Source organism: Mercenaria mercenaria, chromosome 5 (genome assembly GCF_021730395.1).
Source record: "Mercenaria mercenaria strain notata chromosome 5, MADL_Memer_1, whole genome shotgun sequence".
Lineage (NCBI taxonomy): Eukaryota > Metazoa > Mollusca > Bivalvia > Venerida > Veneridae > Mercenaria > Mercenaria mercenaria.
Window position 1 is genome coordinate 55,870,566 of NC_069365.1, and position 22,259 is coordinate 55,892,824.

Consider the following 22,259-nt stretch of genomic DNA (forward strand, 5'->3'; position numbering starts at 1 on the left):
CGACACGATTAAACACAGGCCGCTTTGCTGATTATGACCGTAGCATTGCGATCTCAACGATGTCACATAATAAGACGGGGTCATAAAACTTACTGAAGCATATACGATATATTTGACCTGACAAATATGCAACGCGGGACTTTTTTAATCCAAAAATTAAAAAAAAAAAATGCAGGAGATTAGAGGAAACTCTCCTTTTAAATTGAAGTTCACAAAGAAAAACATATCCAAGTCTAACCCGATCTGCCTCTGTCATAATGCTAGTGTCAAAGACTTAAATCAGTATTAAGTACTTCCTTTCTTATTTGAAATGCCTAATATATCTCCATCAAATGTACTAGTATTCTTCATATAATTGTTAAAAATACGATGCGAAGAAATCAATAATTTTCAATATAATGACATTATTAACAAAATAAACTCGAATTCAAAACATAATGACCATCCTCCAACAACCTAAACATACCGCACCTCCTGAAAAAATTCTCCTCCGTTATTTGACCAGTCAAGAACCATTATAGAAATTAAATCAACAGGAGGGACGATATAATTATAAGACCTGAGAAATGCCCCACCCAGTTTTGATAAGAATTTGAAAAAATAATGCTGTAACTTTAACTGTTAAAAACTAACGAGATCATAACTGTTTTCATACTAGGATTAATAAACTTAAATCAAGTCAGAATGTAGTTACTTAAATAAACATTTTAAGAGAATGTTTCAGCTTACTTGAAGTAAACAGGATAACGCACTTATCTCTTCTTAAGCAACCGTACATAAAAAGATACATACTGGGTGTGTGGGGGTATAAGAAATTTTAATAGCTACGAGTTTGCTGTAAAGTGAAATTGAAAGTAACACATTGAATGTTTTACCAAAGAATCAACTGCATTTCGGCGTTATTTTCAAGTTGACAGTGTTTAAGAGGCATTTTCAAAAAAAAAAAAAAAAAAAAATGGTTGGTTCCTCAAATGTTAAAAAGGCATGAAAGACACCTCTCAGCAACGCAACTACTAAAAATTAATAATTTGTTTATGTAAGAATTATTTTCTGCTTTGACGCGATCGGTACGCTCGGAAGCTCAGTGGTATTTGAGGTCAAAATCCTACAGGCGTTATTCTGTCAATTACGAACAATCATACTACTTTGATGATTAAAAACACTAGACTTTCGTACCATATTTTGTATTTTAATATCGAGTTTAAATATTCCGAACCATTTATCTAGGCTATTTTCTTTCATCTACTATATGTCCGTTACATGTTATAAAATGTGTTTTGTACAAATGATGCAGAAAGCCTACAATCTGTATGTACTTAACGTACCATTCGATAAGTGCTTTTTCATTAATTGTAGAATAAATGCCATGTTTTACTAGACCGTTTAAAATATTTTTTTAGTATGAAGTTTCATAAATAAGCGGTCGGAGATTGAACTCAAGACCTCACATATAAGAAGTGGGTGCGGTTTAGGCTGTCTGCTCTGTAAGTGAATACTTTTTTGAAATAAATATTCATCAATCCGAAAATGGAGGTGATAAAATTTAGAGGTGTTATGCCGTTTTTCGTTTCCTAAAATAACAGTACTAATCTTAAATATCGGGGAATATAGTGTTTGTTACGGTGGCACAGAGGTCACATAATATAAATATCATATGGCAGCGTACGTGTTTGACATTGATATTGTCAACCCGAGGGCAGAATGTTACCCGAGGAGAAATAAAGATTATTGTATTTCATACAAATACGTGAGCACATAAAAATTATTTCGGGCGGACGTATTAGATCTTAAACGCGCACATACTTGTATTGAAATAGCTGCGCACATATTAATATAAAATAAATGAGCCGCGCCATGGGAATACCAACATAGTGGCTTTGCGACCAGTATGGATCCAGACCAGCTTGCGCATCCATACAGTCTGTGCCAGAGTCTATGCTGTTCGGTTTCAAACCCTATAGCAATAAGAGAAACCGTAAGCGAACAACATGGATCCTGACCAGACTGCGAGTATGCGCAAGCTGGTCTGGATCCATGCTGTTCGCAAAGCCACTAAGTTGGTTTTCTCATGACGCGGCTAATATATCCTCGCATATGTAAAAATGTATCACTCGCCATGTTGGAAAGTACCGGTGTTTTGGCTTACTATTGTGTAAGCACTTACCAGCTATTACCTGCGAACATATTGCTTAATACGTGAGAAGATGCTATCTTTATATCAATACGCGCAGGTATTAGAAGGCATGTGAGCACGGAACAAATAAAAACATAAACAGGTAATAAAACATCTATGCCACATCTGTGCTACCGTAGGTAGTACTAGCCTCGCAGTGTATATGTTCACATAGGTTTTGTTTTATGCAACCTTTTAAGTTAATCCTCCAGCAAAGAACCTTAAAAAATATTTATAATTGTTGTTTACTGTAGCTGTACCTTCTCAATCTGTGTAGAATGTTTAACTTGACTTTTGAGTATGGAAAAGTGGATTCTAGTCAAGTGCTAAGCGGTCGTCTGCTTTTCATTATGAAACCTTGGCCTTTATTTATCATACAAACAATTTATCAATTCCGTCCCGCTGAATGTAATATTCAGTATCATTTTTAGACAGGCTCATAGACTATGATATCTTTTTGCATTTTTTGACAATGTAGTGAATATATCCTATGTTCAATATCCTCTGTAAAATATCTCAAACAGATTGGCTTTTGTCTTTATGGAATTAAATTCGAAAAAAGGGGAATGTAGAAATATATCTATCATCAGTCTAGTGCCTAGTCTATATAATTTTAAGAACATAAAGTGATCTATCGTCTTGTGCGTATGAAAATATCATTACTTTAGTATATCCCAGGCGGCCTTATAAAACGTATTACCGTCTGAAGGCTATTTAACGCTTTCATAGAATCAACAGGAAATTTCCCTTAATATAAGTTCCAAGTGCATGTATATTAATTCTTACTGATTTCAAAGTACTAGATATCGCGTGAAATGTTTATTTTTTATTTAAAAAGATCAGCTCCGCCACGTGATATATGAGCCGTGCCAAGAGAAAATCAACATAGTGGCTTTGCGAGCAGCATGGATCCGGACCAGCCTGCACATCCGGGCAGTCTGGTCAGGATCCACGCTGTTCGATTTTAAAGCCTATTGCAATGAGAGAAACCATTAGTGAACAGCACGGATCCTGACCAGACTGCGCGAATGCTCCATGCTGGTCGAAAAGCCACTGTGTTGGTTTTCTCATGGTACGGCTCATTTATTTTAGGATATTTCTGAAATATGTAGGTATGCAGCGCTCAAAATATAAAGTGTATATGCTAACACTTTTAGACAATATCAGAAAAGATCTTTTGAATGATTTGATGAAATTTGTGTTATTTCCGAGTGCAAACATTTTTTCGTAGATGAAAAGCTGGCAAGTCTTACTAAAGCCCGGGTGTTTTCAAATCGTTAGAAGAAAATGAACATTGACCCCATATTAGCAAATAAAAAAGAAGTCCACGCTGATACATTTAGACGGCGTAGTAGCCCCTGCGCAAGACAAATGCGACTTTCTTTTCCGAGTTTTACCTATGTACTTTCATTTTCACTGCTTCCGCGAAAAGCTGAAGGTCGTCTGACGTCATTTCTTGTGTTGACAAAGACGTATACATGTATACCTGGCGAGATTGTTTTAAAATAAAATTATGTCGATCGTCCTAGGGATAAAAGCCGTGAATATTGGAGGAGGTTGTATTGTAACATTATACTGTTGTTAAAACTTGTTTACAACAATAACCTCCAAAAGTCAAATAATTAAAAATCTCAAAACACTGAATGTGGCCTTTTATACACCAAACTTATTAAAAACTGTTATCTGATTTTATCAAAAATATGCAACCGCTGAAACTGAAATATAACAAAATGGGATGAAATCAAATTGTTATGTTTATAAATAGTTAGATTCTTTGCAAGAAAATACCAATAAATGAAATTGCTCTTTGTTTCATATAGAATTCTGCTACTTCAGATCCAGTTTTTTTTTTTATTTAACGTTGCACCAACACATCATAGGTCATATGGCGACTTCAGATCCAATTTGATACAGTTTCTAGAAAGACCTATTTTCAACAAAATATCGATCAAAGCATTTGCTACAAGAAAAGGGTAGTGAGTAATACGCAGTGAAGAAGTCAGATATCTTTATGTTGCCGCTGTCCGCAGAATAAAAACCTTTTTGTTTTCAAAACAAACAACCGGAACGCATGCAAAGTGTCTTACTTTATTTAAAATACATTGAATTTCCACGTGTGAAATAATACCCATTTGACTCCCGGTTTACGCACCAATGCGCTAAAAATGGAACAAATAGGATCTATCTTATCATAAGGGTCTACTTTCGAACTACACAACAGAAGTATATTTTGATTGAATTACTTCTTTATAACCTGCAGGAAATAGGGAGCATTTAAGTTTCATGCTAGTCTGGCTACCGGCTAGATAACCATCTTTTTAGAAAAGATTATGTTGAATATTCTGACTTCATCAGTCTTGTCTCTGATTATCTAGCGTTTTTGAGAATAAAAGGGACATAATTATAAAAATTCTGAGCAAACTCAGGAGTTATCTCCTGTGAACAAAACACAGGGTCTGAAAACAAACTGTATTTCATACAAGCATTTTTTGTGGAAAAAACTGAACGCGCCTTTCTTGTCAGTCATTTCATAATAATTTAACAAACGTGCATGTGTTTTTAATAATTCATATTTATGTTATAGAAACGGTTTCGAGTTTAGTCCAGTCAGGTGTACACGAAATCACTATCGAGTCATCGAACTGCTGCGTGCACCTAATGCTCTCACGCTTCCTGTGTATTTTCTGCGTAACAAAGGAAATACCATAACCCTCCGTAGTTAATACAATATGGTTTTTTCTTCTTCTTTTCTTCCCTTTTTTAAGCATGTCCGACAGGAAGGCAATAATAAGATAGATTTATGGCCACCGATCTATCGCTGTCAAATAAGGGGCATGCAATGTTCACGACACTTAATTGACGCAACTGGACGGTGAGGGTCTAAAATGTGGTGGAATGGACCTGTCATGAAGTATTTAAAAAATACTTCAAAACTCTAATTCATAATGAAGCATAAATTATGTCTCCAGGAAAATTCTGAAAAAAATTCATCCTAAAAATGTTCCTGTTACGTCAGGTACTTGCACAAAACGAGCTTAATGATGTTAAGGTATCCAAGACACTGTCCGAGGTAGCAAAAAGTTGCAGTTATCAAATAAAACACAGATATGTATAACTTCATTATATTAGATTCATCTATTATACCATAAATGTAAATAATATTCTTGACAATGAATTTATAATATCATGTACACATTTATATACATGTATCCTCTTGACAAATTTGCACAAAACATACAGAATTTACATATTGGTGGTTTTGTAGTTGTTGTTGTTGTTTGCTCGAATTGAGAAAATCTTAAGTTTTCAAACCCATAGATATTTTAAGAAAATAAGGCAAATGAAAAGGAGAATCCATATGCCGAGTCCAGGTTTTGTGTTATATTTCCGGTTAAATGACGTCATGCCTTTACTTCCGGTTTGTCAGACGTGTAGAATTTCCTATGTCAAAATAACTCTAGGTGAAACATTTTTTATAAATCCTGACAATCATTGTACTTATTGTATTATGCTGCTTTCTGAATTCGGATAACAGCAAAATCCAACTTCGATATCGGTTTATCAACTGATTTATCCATATTTTGTCAATGTATCAATTACGGAGTCTGCAGAATACCAGTTATAAATCGATAAATATATGATAAATTAAATGGCAATATCGATGCCGTTTACAGAGATGTAAAATTGTGAAAGTTCTGTTCTGGTCCATTCTGTTCTGTTCTGTTCTGTTCCGTTCTGTTCTAGTTAAATATCCATTAAATAATAGATGGTATTTCATCAGCAAAGGGGAGAATTTCCAAACGATATATTAGATCATGATTTTGAATGTCTAACGACTGACACAATTTGTTAGATTGAGTTCCTTTGGCTTTAAACTGTTGTTGTCTTTTGAATAACACGTATATGAAGCGAAATGCCGTGCTGTATTCTGGTTTACCGCAAGGAGACGTATATTTCTCTTCGACCTGAACTATAAATTATTTAATTCGAACACGTATACAAATACTAATGAAATCATCTAGCAAAACATCTCTATTAAAACACACAAAAACACACATTTTGTGCGCACACGCACTGTCGCACACACGTGCAAAGCACATACATATAAATGATTATTTTGTTGAATACAATTATTATTCATCAGGTGATGTTATGACACAGACATGTACCTTTTTGTGTTCCAATAGTATTTATCAATAAGTAGGATTAATATTAAATATGATATTTGTATGCAAACAAATACAATGTTTATTTGTAACAGTGCATTCTTTAAAAACATCTGAAACATGATGAAGACTCATGAAGTTCTCATTCTACAAGCAGGTTTTTGTTTGTTTTGTTTTTGGGTTTTACGCCATTTTTCAACAGTATTTCAGTCATGTAACGTCGGACAGTTAACCTAACCAGTGTTCCTGGATTTTGTACCAGTACAAACCTGTTCTCCGCAAGTAACTGCCAATTTCCCCACATGAATCAGAGGTGGAGGACTAATGATTTCAGACACAATGTCGTTTATCAAATAGTCACGGGGAACATACGCCACGCCCGAGGATCGAACTTTGCGACACCGCGATCCGTAGACCGACGCTCTACCTACTGAGCTGGTGGGTGGGTCTTTTACAAGCAGGTAGTTCTACACGTTTGATAAACCGGAAGTAATGTTTAAAAGGTGATTAATCAGGAAAACGTGGAATAAAGCAGTGTCGGATATAGGATTTGGTGTTAGAGGGGACGTAAATAAGTCGTAGTGTAGAGCAACTTGGGGGTCTGGGGTCATGCTGCCCCTGAAAATTTTGAAAACAATTGTTCCATTTGGTGCATTCTGTGTGTTCTTAGGTACTTTATCTGGTATTCACAAATCACAGGTTTTGTGACAAAATCAATACAAGTAACATATTAATTAAAATAATGTTTTATGAATTTTCAAACTAATTCTTTCGTATCTCGGGATTTCTTAGCTGAGGATTTTTGTGGGGAGGGTTTACCTAGGACTAATTCTGTTTTAAATGTGCAAGCAAAGCGAGCGAAAACAATGCATTTTTTTCACCCAGAACAAAAAAATTACCTATGCGACAGAGAAAAAAAATATGAGCCGCACCATGAGAAAACCAACCTAGTGCGTTTGCGACCTGCATGAATCAAGACCAGCCTGCGCAACCCTACAGTCTGGTAAGGATCCAAGCTGTTCGCTTTCAAAGCCTATTAGAATAACAGAAACTGTTAGCGAACATCATGGATCCTGACCAGACTGCAAATGCACAGGCTGGTCTGGATCAATGATGGTCGGAAACGCACTATGTTGATTTTCTCACGGCTCATATTTTATATTTCTAACCCAGAACAGAAGACAAATTACGTATTCGAGTCTAGCGAGCAAGAAAAATGCATATGGTCCGAGAGCTCACGGACTTTTATTGCAACAATTGAGGCCAAAAGAAGTTTATACATTTTTGGAAACAATACTTCATATCCTCCATGAAAACCCATTTCTTAAGTGTCAAAGACGTGCCTATCTATATTTTGTTCACTTATGTTTGTGATAGGGGAGTTAAAATTCACTTATAAAAATATTAGGGGGTAGGGTAAAGTTAACGTCTGCCAGTTTTTCCACAGTTTAATTACAGTAACAATTGGATTGTCAGTAAATGTATACATGTCAAAAAATTACAGCAATAAGAAATTTATCAAAATGGAATGAAGGGCAAACATGATATTCAAGGTCAAAGGTCAAATTTATGTGAAAATCACAAAATTTGGCATATTTGAAACTTAATTTTATTGTCAGAAAATAGTTTGTTATCATAAACCACTCATTTTTATCTATATAATGTGCATATATCAGTAAAACTCAGAAATGCAAATATCATTGCAAAAGGTCAAGGTCGGCCCTGATGATTGAAGGTCAAAAGTCATTTTCATGCACAAATGTTACAACTGTTACCATTAACTTTTGTAATCTGTTTAATACGTCTTCACATTATTAGTCACTGAATTTAATTCATTTTAATGTTTGTATGCCAGGCAAAGTCAGCAGTGCAAACGTAACCCCAAAACTACCAAGGGTAAAGCTAATATTAAAGGTCAAAGGTGAAATTTGTGTGAAAAAAGCATTAATAGCCTCCTTTTTGAAAAATAACAGCTACCTATTTACATCATTAGCAATTGCTCGTGATTTAGTTTGATGTATATATGTCCCACAATATCAGCAATGAAATATAGTCTGCAATGAGTCAAGTTCAATGTGATATTAAGGGTCAAAGGTCATTTTCAAGTAAAGGGATGAAAAAATAGCTCTTTAACTTTTCTCTTTGTTGATATGACCTTGTTGATATTAGTCAATGATATCTGTTCATTTTATTGTATAACTGTTTGGCAATGTCTGGTATGCACATACACTTTCGAAACATTCAAGGTTAACCATAATATCAAAGGTCAAAGGTTAAAAGAGTGGGTAAAATTATACAGTAATATCACCTGTTTTAAATAATAATAATGTCTAAAAGTATTAGTTTTGTCATGTTAGCAACAGATCTATGTTACGTTACTGTATATTTGTCAGACGATGTCATGAAAGAGAAAATAAGTCAAGGTCAAACCGGGTTTAAAGGTCAGGGGTCATTTTTACATAAAAGATCAAAGTAGTAGTAATCTTACTCATTCAAAAATAGCTTGTTCTTACAATTCACTGTTAGCAGTTTATTTTAATGTATACATGTCAAGCAAGGGCAGCAGTTTAGGTCTTAAGTATTGAATGAGTCAAATTCAAATGTGATATTAAGGGTCGGTCAAAGGTCATTTTCAAGTAAAAAAAAAAAAAGATAGCTCTTTACCTTTTCTCTTTGTTGATAAAATCTCGTCGATATAAGTCAATGATATCAGTTCAGTTTAATGTATAAATGTTAGGCAATGTCTGGTATGCACATACAATTTCAAAACATTTAAGATCAACCATAATATCAAAGGTCAAAAAAGTGTGTAAAATGTTGCAATATTATCACCTTTTTGTAATAATTATTATTGTGTAACAGTATTTGTTTTGTAATTTTTGTAACTGATCTTTGTTCATTTTATTGTATATTTGTCAGGCGATGTTATCGAAGGTCAAGGTCAACCGTGGTATTGAAGGTTAGGAGTCATTTTTGTATAAAAAGCACAAAATGCAACATACTTACTCATTTTATTGTTCAAAAATAGCTTGTTATTATTCATTGTTACCAATTTACTTTGATGTATAGCAAGGTCAGCAATTCAGTTCTTATCCGAATAAGTCAGAATCAAGCCTATTATTTAAGGTCAAAGGTTAAATTTGTTTAACAATTTCGCAAAAAGCACTATTTTTGTTATGATTTTTCTTTATTGGTTTAGGGTATTTTTGTCACTAGTAAAACTAATCATTATTCATCTTAAAATATCTAAAACAGACAATATCACTGTTGAGATGATAACAAAAAAATTGTTCCGGGTGAAACCCGACATTAAAGGTCAAAGGTCATTTTCATGTAAAAATTCAAAATACAGCATATTTATTTATTTTTTCTTCGTTAAAATTTCACTTGTCATTTCTTTCATTGAAAATGGTTTTTCTTATATATAACTGTATGGCAATATCAGCAATGCAGATCTAATTCCAAAAAACAGTGACTTGTAAAGCTTAGATCAAAGGTTAAAGGTCAACTTTGTGTAAAAGATCGCAAAAATAGCATATTTGCAATACTTTACATTGTTTATAAACGTTTTGTTTGTTTGTTTGTTTTGGGTTTAACGCCGTTTTCCAACAGTATTTCAGTCATGTAACAGCGGGCAGTTAACCTAACCGGTGTTCCTGGTTTCTGTACCAGTACAAACCTGTTCTCCGCAAGTAACTGCCAACTTCCCCACATGAAACACAGGTGGTGGACTAATGATTTCAGACACAATGTCGTTTATCAAATAGTCACGGAGAACATACCCCCGCCCGAGGATCGAACTCGCGACCCCGCGATCCGTAGACCAACGCTCTTACCTACTGAGCTAAGCGGGCGGGCTATATAAACGTTTTGTCATGATGATATCATCAGACATGAGTCCATAGATCAACACTGATGTTAATGGCTAAATAACATTTTCGGGTAAAAATTCAAAAGTTAGCACTGTAATTTTATTTCTTTGTTAATAAGATATCTTGTCGTTATAACTTGATGTTAATTCATTTTAATGTTGGCCTTTACTTGCTTCCTTACTTACTGTGTTTCAGCTTCTTATGGCCGTTTTATATTTTAAGGTCAGATGTGGCAATGAATTGTACCGTATTCTGCAGGTCGCTGGCATCTCCCCACAGCTTGGCCTCAAATGAGATGTCTGTGGGCCAAACATTCTGGCGTGCTTCTTCCAAATAGGAATAGGTCTGAAGAATGAGGAATGGTGTTTGTTTGTTCCTCTAATCCACACTGTTATTTAGCTGTCTCTGCAGCACCCATCTTCTTCATGTGTTTTCTCAGGCCACAGTGTCCAGTGCACAGCAGGAGGATAGTTGTTTGGATGTGCCTGATTAGCTTGTGTGGACTGTCATGATGGGGTAGGTAGCCTCCATTTATGTTCTTCCGGTCTGACGCAAAGCTGTTCTTCAGTAGAGTCTGAGCATCTCTGTATGGAGGTTGGGGCTGTATTTGCATGGATGCTTCCTTTGCAAGTTTGTCTGCAGCTTGTCATACCCGGCTTTGCTCACATGTGCAGGAATCCATTGAAATGCTACATTTATGCTCTCAGACAGGAGATGTATGTTTTAGCAGCTGTCTCGTTAAGATGTCTGATTGACCTGCTGCGAGAGCCTGAAGAGTTGACTCGGAGTCTGTTAAGAAAACAATATTCTGTCCCTTTTCTCTTCGCTTATACAACTGGAGTATGGCCAATGTGAGGGCTTGCTTATCGGCTCAGAAGTTGGAGCATCTCTTGCCGACTGAATAAGAGAGAGTGCGAGTGGAGCTGTCTGGTTATGTGATGTAGGCACCATTCCCAGCATTCTGAAATGCTTTTTCCACCGATCCACAGGTATATGCTTGGATCAAAGAGTGTGCTGTATGCCTGATGCTGTTTTCCCAACTCCAATCTGGTCTTCGAAGCACAATGTCTAGGAACCCATTGATCGGGTACAAGCGACTCTGCTTCTGCGTCCATTGCTGTTGATTTCCCTTTTTGTAGTTATTTGACGATATGATTGAGAAGGGCTTTTGTACTCTCGTCTTGTCTCTAATGGCTCAAGGTCTTTTCCATTTCTTTAATAGAGTTGTTCTCATTTGTAAGAGAATTATCCTCAGGCCTGAATTTCGAACCTTGTCCTGTTTATCTTTACTGGTTTAGGAAGCTGTTACCCATGAGGTGGACGCGTACTCTGTAGTTGGCCGAACGGTGTCTGTGTACGCTTCCCGTAGGATCTTTCCGTTGGCTCCCCAACTTGTTTCAGTCAGTTCTTTATACTGTGAGTTCCTTGAAGACCCTCACTAGTTTAGACCTTGACTAATTTTTCGTAATTAAGAAAGAATGATATCATCTGTTATATATACCTTTAAACGAATAATGATTCGTCACTAGTTTTGACAAAAAATACCCTAAAAATTAAGAAAAATCATTGTACAAATGCTGTGTTTGCTTATTTTCACACAAATTTGACCCTTGACCTTTGAAGATAGGTTTGGCTTTGACTTAAGACCTACATTGCTGCCCTTGCTTGACATGTATATATTAAAATAAATTTCTAACAGTGAATTGTGACAATAAGCTGATTTTAAACATAGTAATGAGTTAGATTACAACTACTTTGCTCTTTTATGCAAAAATGACCTCTGACCTTTAAGTCAGGTTTGACCTTGACTTATTTTCTCTTTCATGTTATCGTCTGACAAATATACAGTAAAATGATCATAGATCTATTGCTAACATGACAAAACAGATACCTTAAACAATAATGATTATTAAAAGCAGGTGATATTATTGCAACATTTTTCTCACTCTTTTGACCTTTGACCTTTGATATTATGGTTAATCTTAAATGTTTTGAAATTGTATGTGCATGGCAGACATTTCCTAACATTTCAACATAAAAATGAACAGATATTATCAACAAAGAGAAATGGTAAAGAGCTAATTTTTCATCCCTTTATTTAAAATGAACTTTGACCCTTAATATCATATCTGAACTTGACCCATTCCAGACTATATTTTATCACTGACATTGTGGGACATATATACATTAAACTAACTAACGAGTAATTACTAATAATTAGAAAGGTATCTGTTATTTTTCAAAAAGGAGGCTATTTATGCTTTTCCCCCAAATTTGACCTTTGACCTCTGATATCAGCTTTACCCTTTACGGTTTTTGGGTTACATTTTCACTGCTGACTTTGTCTGACATACAAACATGAAAATGAATTAACTTCAGCGACTAATTATGTGAAGACATATTGCACAGATTAGAAAAAGTACAGGCAACAGTTTTCACATTTGTGCATGGAAATAAACTTTGACCTTATATTATAAGGGCTGACCTTGACTTTTTGCAATAATATTTGTATTTCTGTTTTTTGCTAATATATACACATTACATAGATGAAGATGAGTGTCTTAAGATAACAAACTATTTTCTAAGAATAAAAATAAATTTCAAATATGCCAAATTTTGTGATCTTTGCACGAATTTGACCTTTTACCTTGAATATCAAGTTTGCCCTTCATTCCATTTTGATAAATTTCTTATTGCTGTCATTGTTTGACATACAATCATTTACTGACACTCTAATAGTTACTGTAATTAAACAGTGAAAAAAACTGGCAGACGTAAACTTTACCCTACCCCCTAATATTATACAAGTGAATTTTAACTCCCCTATCACAAAAATAAGTGAACAAAATATAGATAGGCACGGCTTTGACACTTAAGAAATGAGTTTTCATGGAGGATATGAAATATTGTTTCCAAAAATGTATAAACTTCTTTTGGCCTCAATTGTTGCAATAAAAGTCCGTGAGCTCTCGGACCAATATTTTTCACCCATGCGAGCAAAGCGAGCGTGAAAAAAAACAACATTTTTTTTCATTTTCAGTCAGAACAAAAGATAAATAATGTACGTGAGCGTAGCGAGCGAGAAACGTGTATATTTTTTGCAGTAATTGTACCCAAACAAATTACAAATTACGTATGCTCCGGCGATTTTAGAAGGGGTGCGCGCCGGGTGCGCCCCCCTCTGGATCCGCTAGTGTAAAGCCTGGATGAAAACAACCTTATGAATTAAACGTAATCGATGAGTAAATTTATTATAAGAGCAACGTTTCTATTTTTCTTACACGTTATGTCATTCCGAAAAATGTTTTAAAATCAGTATGAAGTTTGCGCGTCTCCAATCGTGGACAAAAAATTCGTGTAAACTAGGTCACATCCATCCGAAAGCGAAAGTTGAAGATGGTCGAAACTTACTGTGTGTTACGAAGATGGACTAAACGTGTCACGTGACCCAAATTTTTTTCTTATTTTTTTTTAAAAAAGAAGATAAAATATATATACAAAAATATAATATTTTATCATTCAAATAAAGTATTAGTTTATCACACATCTGCGAATAAAAAAAATCTGTACAGTATCGAAAACCTGTCACGTGACTTGCTCCATGTCCTACACGCGAAAAAAATTAAGCCTACCGATAAAAATTAAGACTTACCCTAATTTTAAGATTTTGACACTTGTGGCCGGAAATTACCATCTTCTTTTTTAGCTTACATCTTGAAGTCGTGCTTTCACCAGCTTGAAAGTAGATGTGCAAGTTTTGTCAATCGTAGTGAAGCAGACATACCTGAAACAATCACAATTCATTATTTATCAATACTAATCGCTTATAGTTTCGACCCATTAAATCGGTAATTTCTTTATAAAATTTAAGCAAAAACTGATCTTAACAGATGTATGAAATTGTCGCACAAACAGACTGTCTAATCGTTTATCATTTCAAAATCTACACTTCCGAAACATTATCAGCAAGATAATTACAGAAACTGAAAACGTGGCAACATCAGAAAGAGAATGTGTTAACTAATGTAACAAAGATGAAGTATAAATGCATGCGTTGTACAGAACTTTAAGAGCAGGCCTTTTCGAGTACCGAGCTTTGCGGTAACGCACATGGTGATGGATTTGAAAATATCCACCGGAAGCTAACAAGGCAAACCTATCGGCGAGAACTTTTTTCTCTGCACAGTCGGAAGAGAGGACGTCATTCTATTGCTCTAAATTATCACTCAAGTTTCTAAATGATCATATTCTTCCGATAGATAAACTTTAGAAAGATACTGGAAATACTGGCATTAATATTCCAAAAGTCAGTATAACGTGGCGAATAGGAAAAAGAAATAACTTCACCATGACATCGGTTCTTTGGAAAATTTACAAATTATGGGGACATTTGGCTGAAAACACGCAAATGCCACAAGTCTGCATTGATACAAGTGCGAAAAACGTCATTAAAATACAATTTTGAGAATACTAGGGAAGTCTAGAGCGGAAGTAATGAATATAATTAGTACGTCATCTGACGACATTTTAAGAAAACGTGCATTTATGTACACGATGATAATTGTCGGTAAGGTGTCTGCATCTGATTACATTTTTTTTAAAAGGCAACTATACATAAGTTCTAACTCAAAAAAAATATAGTCTATCGGTTATGCTTAATATAGGTGTTCTGTAGCATTTCACACCTAATCAATAAAAGTGTCAAACCACAAAACAAAATTTAATTTAAAAGTCAACTAACCCTTCATTCCTTTATCGTCCGTGTTATCTTAGGTAGCAGTTGGAGCTGTTTGGACATTTCACAAGTCGGCTGAAGATATTCGCATGCACACAGAGATCTGAAAGTAAATGAAGGATAAATAAAAAATGTATCGTTTTGTTAATTTGCTAAATATGGCTGTTCTGTTCCATTTTATATAAATATGTACCATGTATTAGATACTTCAGTCAATCTTACTGACTATTCAAGTAGAGCTAGCAGCCGATAGTTTCTGTTTTGAATTTGACTCAAATTTTGAGCCGCTACATAATGTCATTTGAATTTTTTTCAGAAGTTTTACTTATAGCGAGCTCAAAGAATCGAGCTTTACGGAAACGCAAGTATAAATCTTTGTACAGAGAGCTATTGCCCTAGCAACGGGAGACAATTTTCGCGCATGCGCAATCTATGTAGGGCAAAAAGACTTGACCGCACAATATAAATTGCGTTAGAGTTATATTATATTTCAATCTATTCGATCAGTAATGAATTTATTTTATAGTAAATATCCACCACAAGATAAAGAAAAATATCTTTACAAAACCACACCTGGTATACTTTAATGCGTATTACCATTGATGATTTTGGATTAATAAACTATTTTTTGCAGTAATTTTGATCTAGACAAATTTAGGTGAAGAAAAAAAAAATGATATTTTCCATGAATTTATAAAGTAATTCTGAAGTTTTTATTTCATTTCCTAACATGATCTCACAGAACTTACCACCTATGGTAATAAGCTTACATGATACTTGCAATATAATTTAAAGATGAAGCTAAAAACGAAATGTTCAATTAACAAAGTCCAGTCTTTGATTTTGTATCCAATTATACTCAAATCGGGATCACTTAATTCCGTATTCAAAAAATTTTAATCATCTTATAATTGTTATTTTTTTTTATTTCTATTGATTCTTTGAATTCGAAAGTTTTATTTGACAATATCAAAGTAGTTCGGGCGGTGAATGCAGCGGTTAGATTTAATAGAGAGGGGGCGGGTAGCGGTGAGGGGTGTTCTACACTTACATTCTTTATCTGTTGTTAACCCTTGCCCTGCTAAATTTCTATAATGATCTTTTCCATCTTTCAATTTGGACAGTACCATTAACTATTAAAAGTGGTGCTTACCAAAAAGGTACTGACCGAATGGCGAATAGTGCTGATCATGATCAGACTGCACGGATATGATAAATGTAAATATCCACAAAGTTCCAAAGTACATGTATATAAATTCTGATAGATTTTTGAATACTAGATATCGCGTGAAATGTTTATTACAGCTCCGCCACGTGATATGTAAGCCGTACAATGAAAAAACAACATAGTGGCTTTCCGACCAGCATGGCTCCAGACCACGCAGATGCGCAGGCTGGTCTGGATGTTGGTTTTCCCATGGCGCGACTCAATATTATTAGTCCCAGTGCGTTTTTATGACATTGTCACATCAAAGTAATCTTATATGCTTCAGTAAATTTTATGATCCGCTCTAATTAGGGGACATTCTCGAAATAAAGTTAGGGTCTTGATTACCGAAGTGACCTATGCTTTATCATGTCAATTGCATAACTGTTACTTAATGATTTCCGGTATATTACTTAAAACAGTAACTTTAGTGACATGAAGCCGCAACCGCTATGTATGTAGATGTCATTCAAGTCGGAGAAAAATATATACAACAAGAAGTTGTTGATAAAATAGATAAAATGGAAGAAAATATGTGAATACGGTAACCTTCTCGCGAATTCTTTTGAGTAGTGAATAGTTTCTGTGTTACATATAAATGACATGTTTATTATTTTTTTAGCTAAATCTGATTTCTTTGAGCTCGCTTTGAGACTTTTGTCTTATTTCATATTATTCACTCTAGACCATCGTACCACACGTTTATGGTACTTACCATAATTTAAAGATTTTGACCCTTGCAAGTCGCATCTGTGTCCGGAAATTACGTTTACCATCTGTTTACACCACATTATCTTGTAGACGTGCCTTCACCGTCCCGACATCAGGCGTCTTTATGAACCGACATACCTGAAATTATCACATTTTATCATGAACTTAAAATCATTTACTCACTGTTGGAATGCAATAAATTGATAAATTTTGTCAAAAAGAAAGACAAAAAAATAAATAAAAAAAAAAAATAAAAAGAAATTAAACAAATACACACACACAGTCATCTGACTGAAAAACCCCGAAAAAACCTGTAGTAGTAAGTCGTAAGTTAATGTGCGCATGCCCAAAACCAGAACAAATTAAAAATTTCCGAAAACCAAAAGGGTTTTTGTTTTTTTTTTTTTTGTGGATTCTCTTGTTTGATACCCCCGAAATAATGAATAAATGCCCCCGGGGAAAAAGCCAAAAAGACATTGTTGGGGTTACAATCCCGGGCCACGACGCACCCACGTTATTATTTTTATAACCAAAAAAAATTTTAAGCAGAATTTATAAATTTCATCTTAAAACCCATGGGGTTTGGCATTGACTTTTTTTAAAATTTCATAAGCAATTTTAACATTTTAAACGGAAAAATACTTCTTTTTAAACTTATAAAGAAAAGGACAAAAAGCCGTCGAAAACCCGTTACCAAATTTTATATAAAAATGTAGTGTTTAAAATGAAAGAAAATGGGGTTACAATGGGAAACCCCAACCAGGGCCTTCAGGTAATAGAATTTATCAAATTCGCAGACTTCGGAGTGTCAAACATAAGACAGATAAAAGGGGTTACCCCAGGTATTTGGGGGAAAATTTTTTTTAAAATTTTTTTTTCTTTTTTTTCTTCTTTCATTAAAAAAACCCTTTAGGGGGTTTTTTATTTCAACCTGGAAAAAGTTTTTAAACTTGAAGAGGAAAAAAAAAAGAAAAAAAACTGAAATTTTAAAACAGTTTAAAACATTTAAAACACGAAGAACAAAAAATTGCTATAAATTCATTATTATGAATTACCATTTTGAAAAAATACATTTATTTTTTTAAAAAATACATATCCATGTAAAAAATTATGAAATTTTTCAGTGTTATTTAAAAATTTATTTTTTTAAAGAAAATAGCCCCCCGCTTAGCTCAGTGGGGTAAGAGCGTTGGTCAGGGAAACCGCTGGGTCGCGAGTTCGACCCTCGGGGGGGGGCGTATTTTTCTCCGTGACTATTTGAAAAAAGGGGGGTTTGTTGTCTAAAAACCCCCCCCATTTTTTTTCCTCCACCTCGGGATAATTCATGGGGGGGGAAAATTTGGGGCATTTACTTGGGAGAACATTTTGGGTACTGGTACAGAATCCAGGAACACTGGTTATTTTAAAACTGCCCGCCTTTTAATGACTGAAATACTGTTTGGGAAAAAGGGCCCTTTTAAACCCAAAACAAAAAAACAAATTTAAACCCAATAACGAATAAACTAAACATGGGGGCCCCGGCAAAAAAAATAAAAGTTTAAAAAGTATTAAAACCCCCCAAAACCATTTGGGTGAATGTTTTTCAAAAATTTTTCATTCAAACATGTTTGTGAAAATAATAGAATTTATTTGAAAAATTTTGCATTATTTAAGAGCTGAAACCGGAAAACCTCCCTTTTCCCCACAAAAATTTTTTTGGGTTATTTGTAATATGCATTTTCAAAAGGCCCCACTTTTTACTGTTTTTTGAGAAAAATTATTTTCACTTTAAATATGTGGGGGTAGTATTTTTTGCTAAAGCCCTTTTTTTTGTATTACACTTCCCACCAAATAGTTTACAACATAAATTTTTTGCAAAAAACGCCCGGTTGATAGTTTGTGTTTTTTGACCGTCTATAGTTCAACTTTAAAAAATTTGAATTTTTTCTTCTGATAAAAAGGTGCTGGGGAAAATAGTTTTGACTTTACTTTTTTTAAACAAAAATTTTATTCCCAAAAAAAAGCTATATTCATTGATTTATTTCGATCGTTATAAAGTAGTACAAACACATTTTCCCTTTGGAAGCCCGTGGTTTAAATTTTTCCCTGTGCCCCTTTGAAATTTTTAAAAACAAAAATAAATAAAAAAAAAAAAAATTAAAATTTAAAAAAAGTTCTCGAATAGGCCGAAGCAGCAATTTCCCCCCTTTTAAACCCACTGAGCCAAAATACGAACGAGGTACCCGGTTTCACTTGAAATACTTATTATGATTTTAACATTTAACTAAAATTTATTCCGTAAATTGGAAAAACCGAATTTGGGGCCCGAATATTAAGAAACGAACGCAATCACATTTAAACGGGTTAAAAAAATACAAAGACGATAAACTTTTAAAGGGTAAAGTTAAATATAATCAATGTCTTTTCCCGTATTTTTTAAAACCCCTTTTTTCTCCGTTCTGCCCCCTTTTTTAAAGTTTTAAAAGTTTTAAAAAATATCAAAAAACGGTTAAAAATAAAAACCCTGAATAGAGTCCTTAATCAAGCCTGTTGTTCTCTCGCCCAACCCAAATTTAAAGGGTCCTACTCGGGGAAAGGGGGGGTTTATGAGGGGGAATTCCCCAAATTTGGGGACGGATCCTTTGGGAAATTTCGGGATGGTGTTAGATAAAGCCTATAATATAAATTTTTTTATTACTTTGTTATGTACATGATAAAATTGGGTTTTTTTAAAGTCTTTTTAGACTCTTTCAAATTAAGTGTTACGGAAAAAGGGGAATGTTTGTTTGTTTTTTAAATCAGTTTAGGGACATTTCTCATAGGGGGTTGAAATCAGATGCAATTTTTTCGCAAAAGCTTGAAAAATTTGAAAAGAAGAAAATTCGATCGCATTTAAATTTCTTTTCATGTTTTTTTAAATTTTTTTTTTTTTTTTTTTTTTTTTTTTTTTGATTACACAGCGTGATACGCATTTAGTTTATACATTTATTTTTGGTCGATTGTAAAGAATTTTCTACAATTCCATTACCCCCCGCTTAGTTTCAGTGGGGTAAGAGCGTCGGTCTAGGGGACCGCGGGGTGGGGTTTTCGACCCTCGGGGGGGCGAAAATTTTCCCCCCCACCCTATTTGATTAACGACATTGTGTCTGAAATAATTGCCCCTCCACCTCTGTTAATGTGGGGAAGTTGGCAGTTTTTTTGCGGGAACGGGTTTGTAGGGTACGAACCGGGAAATTACTTGTTGGGTTTAAACTCCCCGCCTTTATAGGGACTGAAATACTGTTAAAAAAGGGGTTTAAAACCCCAAACAAAAAAAACAAACAACTTATTTTAATCACTCTTGACACCTCTTTCCTGATTGAATCCACCGCAAAGAGGGTATTTTAGTTTGGGGGCCCATTTTTTCCCAAATGCTGGGGCGAAAAGCAAGGGGAAATACTGGTTTTAAAACCCAACTTGGGTTTGACGTGGCCGGGATCGAACCCTCTCGAAAATTAACGATATTACCGAATGAGTTATCTATCGAAAAAATTTAAAAAAATGTGTTTTTCCCGGGACACGTACAAAGGCGTCTGTTGGGATTTTTTAAAAGAATTCGCTTTTTCCTTGTGCGTAATAAGCCCACAAAACTTGCCCAAACCCGCCTGTTTTGCAAAACCCAGTACTGCAGGGCAGTTTTTTTTTAAAAATCTCCCTTTTAAACCCCGTTGAGGCAGTCCCTTTGGGATTATATTTTTTTTTTAATATTTTCTTTATTTTTGAAACCATGGAGAAAAATTCAAATTCTTTTTTGCTTTTGCAGCCCTTTATGATTAATACTTTTAGGGAAAATTTCCATTTTTTTTTTTTAATTCTTTTCCTTTTCGAATTCAATTTTGGGGCCCTGTGGCGGGTAAGACGAAAATCTTTTCTTTTTAAAACAGTAAACGTTATATGCCTGATTTTAAAAAGTCACCGTTGTATATAAAGTAAATTACAAAAATAAAAATAAATTAAATACAATAATGTTATGTTAAAAAATTTTAAATTTCACTTATCAAACCCCGATAGAACTCTCTTACCCCCTCTTGTTTTTTAAATTGTATTTATGTCTTTTAATTTTTTTTTGCTCATATTATAGCATTTATTTTGAAGAAGGGATAGATATTGAGAAAGTTTCAAAAAGTTTTCTCATAGGAATGAAAAATGAGATAAGCTTCAAAAGAGTAAATATAACTTCCCTAGAAAAATCCCCGATTTTTGTACTTTGGGTCTTGAAAAAATTAAACTGAGAAAATAAAAATTGATAATAAAAAATAATAATAATAATAATAATAAATGCACCCCCAACGCACTTTTAGAGCTTATATTAACGCCCCTCTTAGCAAAGTTTCCCCGGAAAAAATTTTTAGCAATGTATAATCTGGTGGTCTTTGAAAAAAAAAAAAAAGGGGAAATTTTTTTAAAAATTTTAAAACGAATCATTTTTTTACATCTTGAAATTTTGGGTTATAACTCCCTTTAAATTTTATGTTTCTTTTTAAAAAATTCAAGGAACGAAATGAAAAGACACCAAACACAATTTTAAAAAACCTTTTTTGCGGAAATTAAAAAACGACGCTCCCCTTTTTTTTTTTTTTAAGTATGTTCGCAAAAAAGGACTTCTAAAACCAGACGGACTTTAAAAAAATTAAGAAAAGGAAAACCCAAAAAATTTTAAAAAGCAAAAACTTCTGACACACTTTATATATCTTTAAATAATCTGACCGCAGTATTTGTTTTTTAAAAAAGAAATAACTGTTTCTTTTTTTTCCCTTTTTTTTTCCTTTAAAGGAAAGCTGGTTTAAAAATAATACCAACATAACAGGGAGCAACAAAATTTTAACCCCGGGTTTTTTGGGGAATAAAAAATTTAAATTTTTTTAATTTTTTCCCAAATTTTGCACAATATGACAATTTCGTTGGTATACCAAAAATTTCCTCAAATATTTTAATAATTCTCTATCAGCGTTAATGTTTATTCATAAATTTATAAATTTTCCGCATTAAATTTTATATTAAAAAATTTTCTTACCGACAACATAACCTAGACAATAAAAAAAGGTTTTATTTCCCAAAAAATTTTGTTTCCCCCAAAAAAAATATTCTATTATTGTTGAAAAAAATGCACCCCAAAAAAAAATTTTTTAAGAGGGTCCCATTTTTCATATTCCCTCATGCCCGTAGGTGTGACCCTTAAACTTTCACCTTGTATCCCGATTGGCTGAAATAGAGGACCCTTTTACCTTTGGCAAATTTAATGGGGGGTGGTATTAAAATAACGGGGCAAGCTTGTTTTTATTGGCGTTGGGAACAATATGGGTTTAAAATTTTGGGTTTTTTACTTCCCAAATTTTTGATGAACAGCTGTAAAAATTACATTTTAAGGGATTCGCAA

At 34.1% G+C, this 22,259-nt stretch overlaps 1 long non-coding RNA gene across 1 annotated transcript; it reads right to left on the reverse strand.

The window, feature by feature from the left end:
* Positions 1 to 5,987: 5,987 nt before the first annotated feature.
* On the reverse strand, positions 5,988 to 21,923 carry LOC123553257 (uncharacterized). The gene is made up of 5 exons (XR_008371012.1): positions 21,897 to 21,923; positions 16,869 to 17,002; positions 14,953 to 15,049; positions 13,864 to 13,995; positions 5,988 to 6,138 (listed from the first exon to the last, which is right to left on the reverse strand). It is a non-coding gene; the product is annotated as an uncharacterized LOC123553257 (long non-coding RNA).
* Between the last annotated feature and the right edge of the window lie 336 nt (positions 21,924 to 22,259).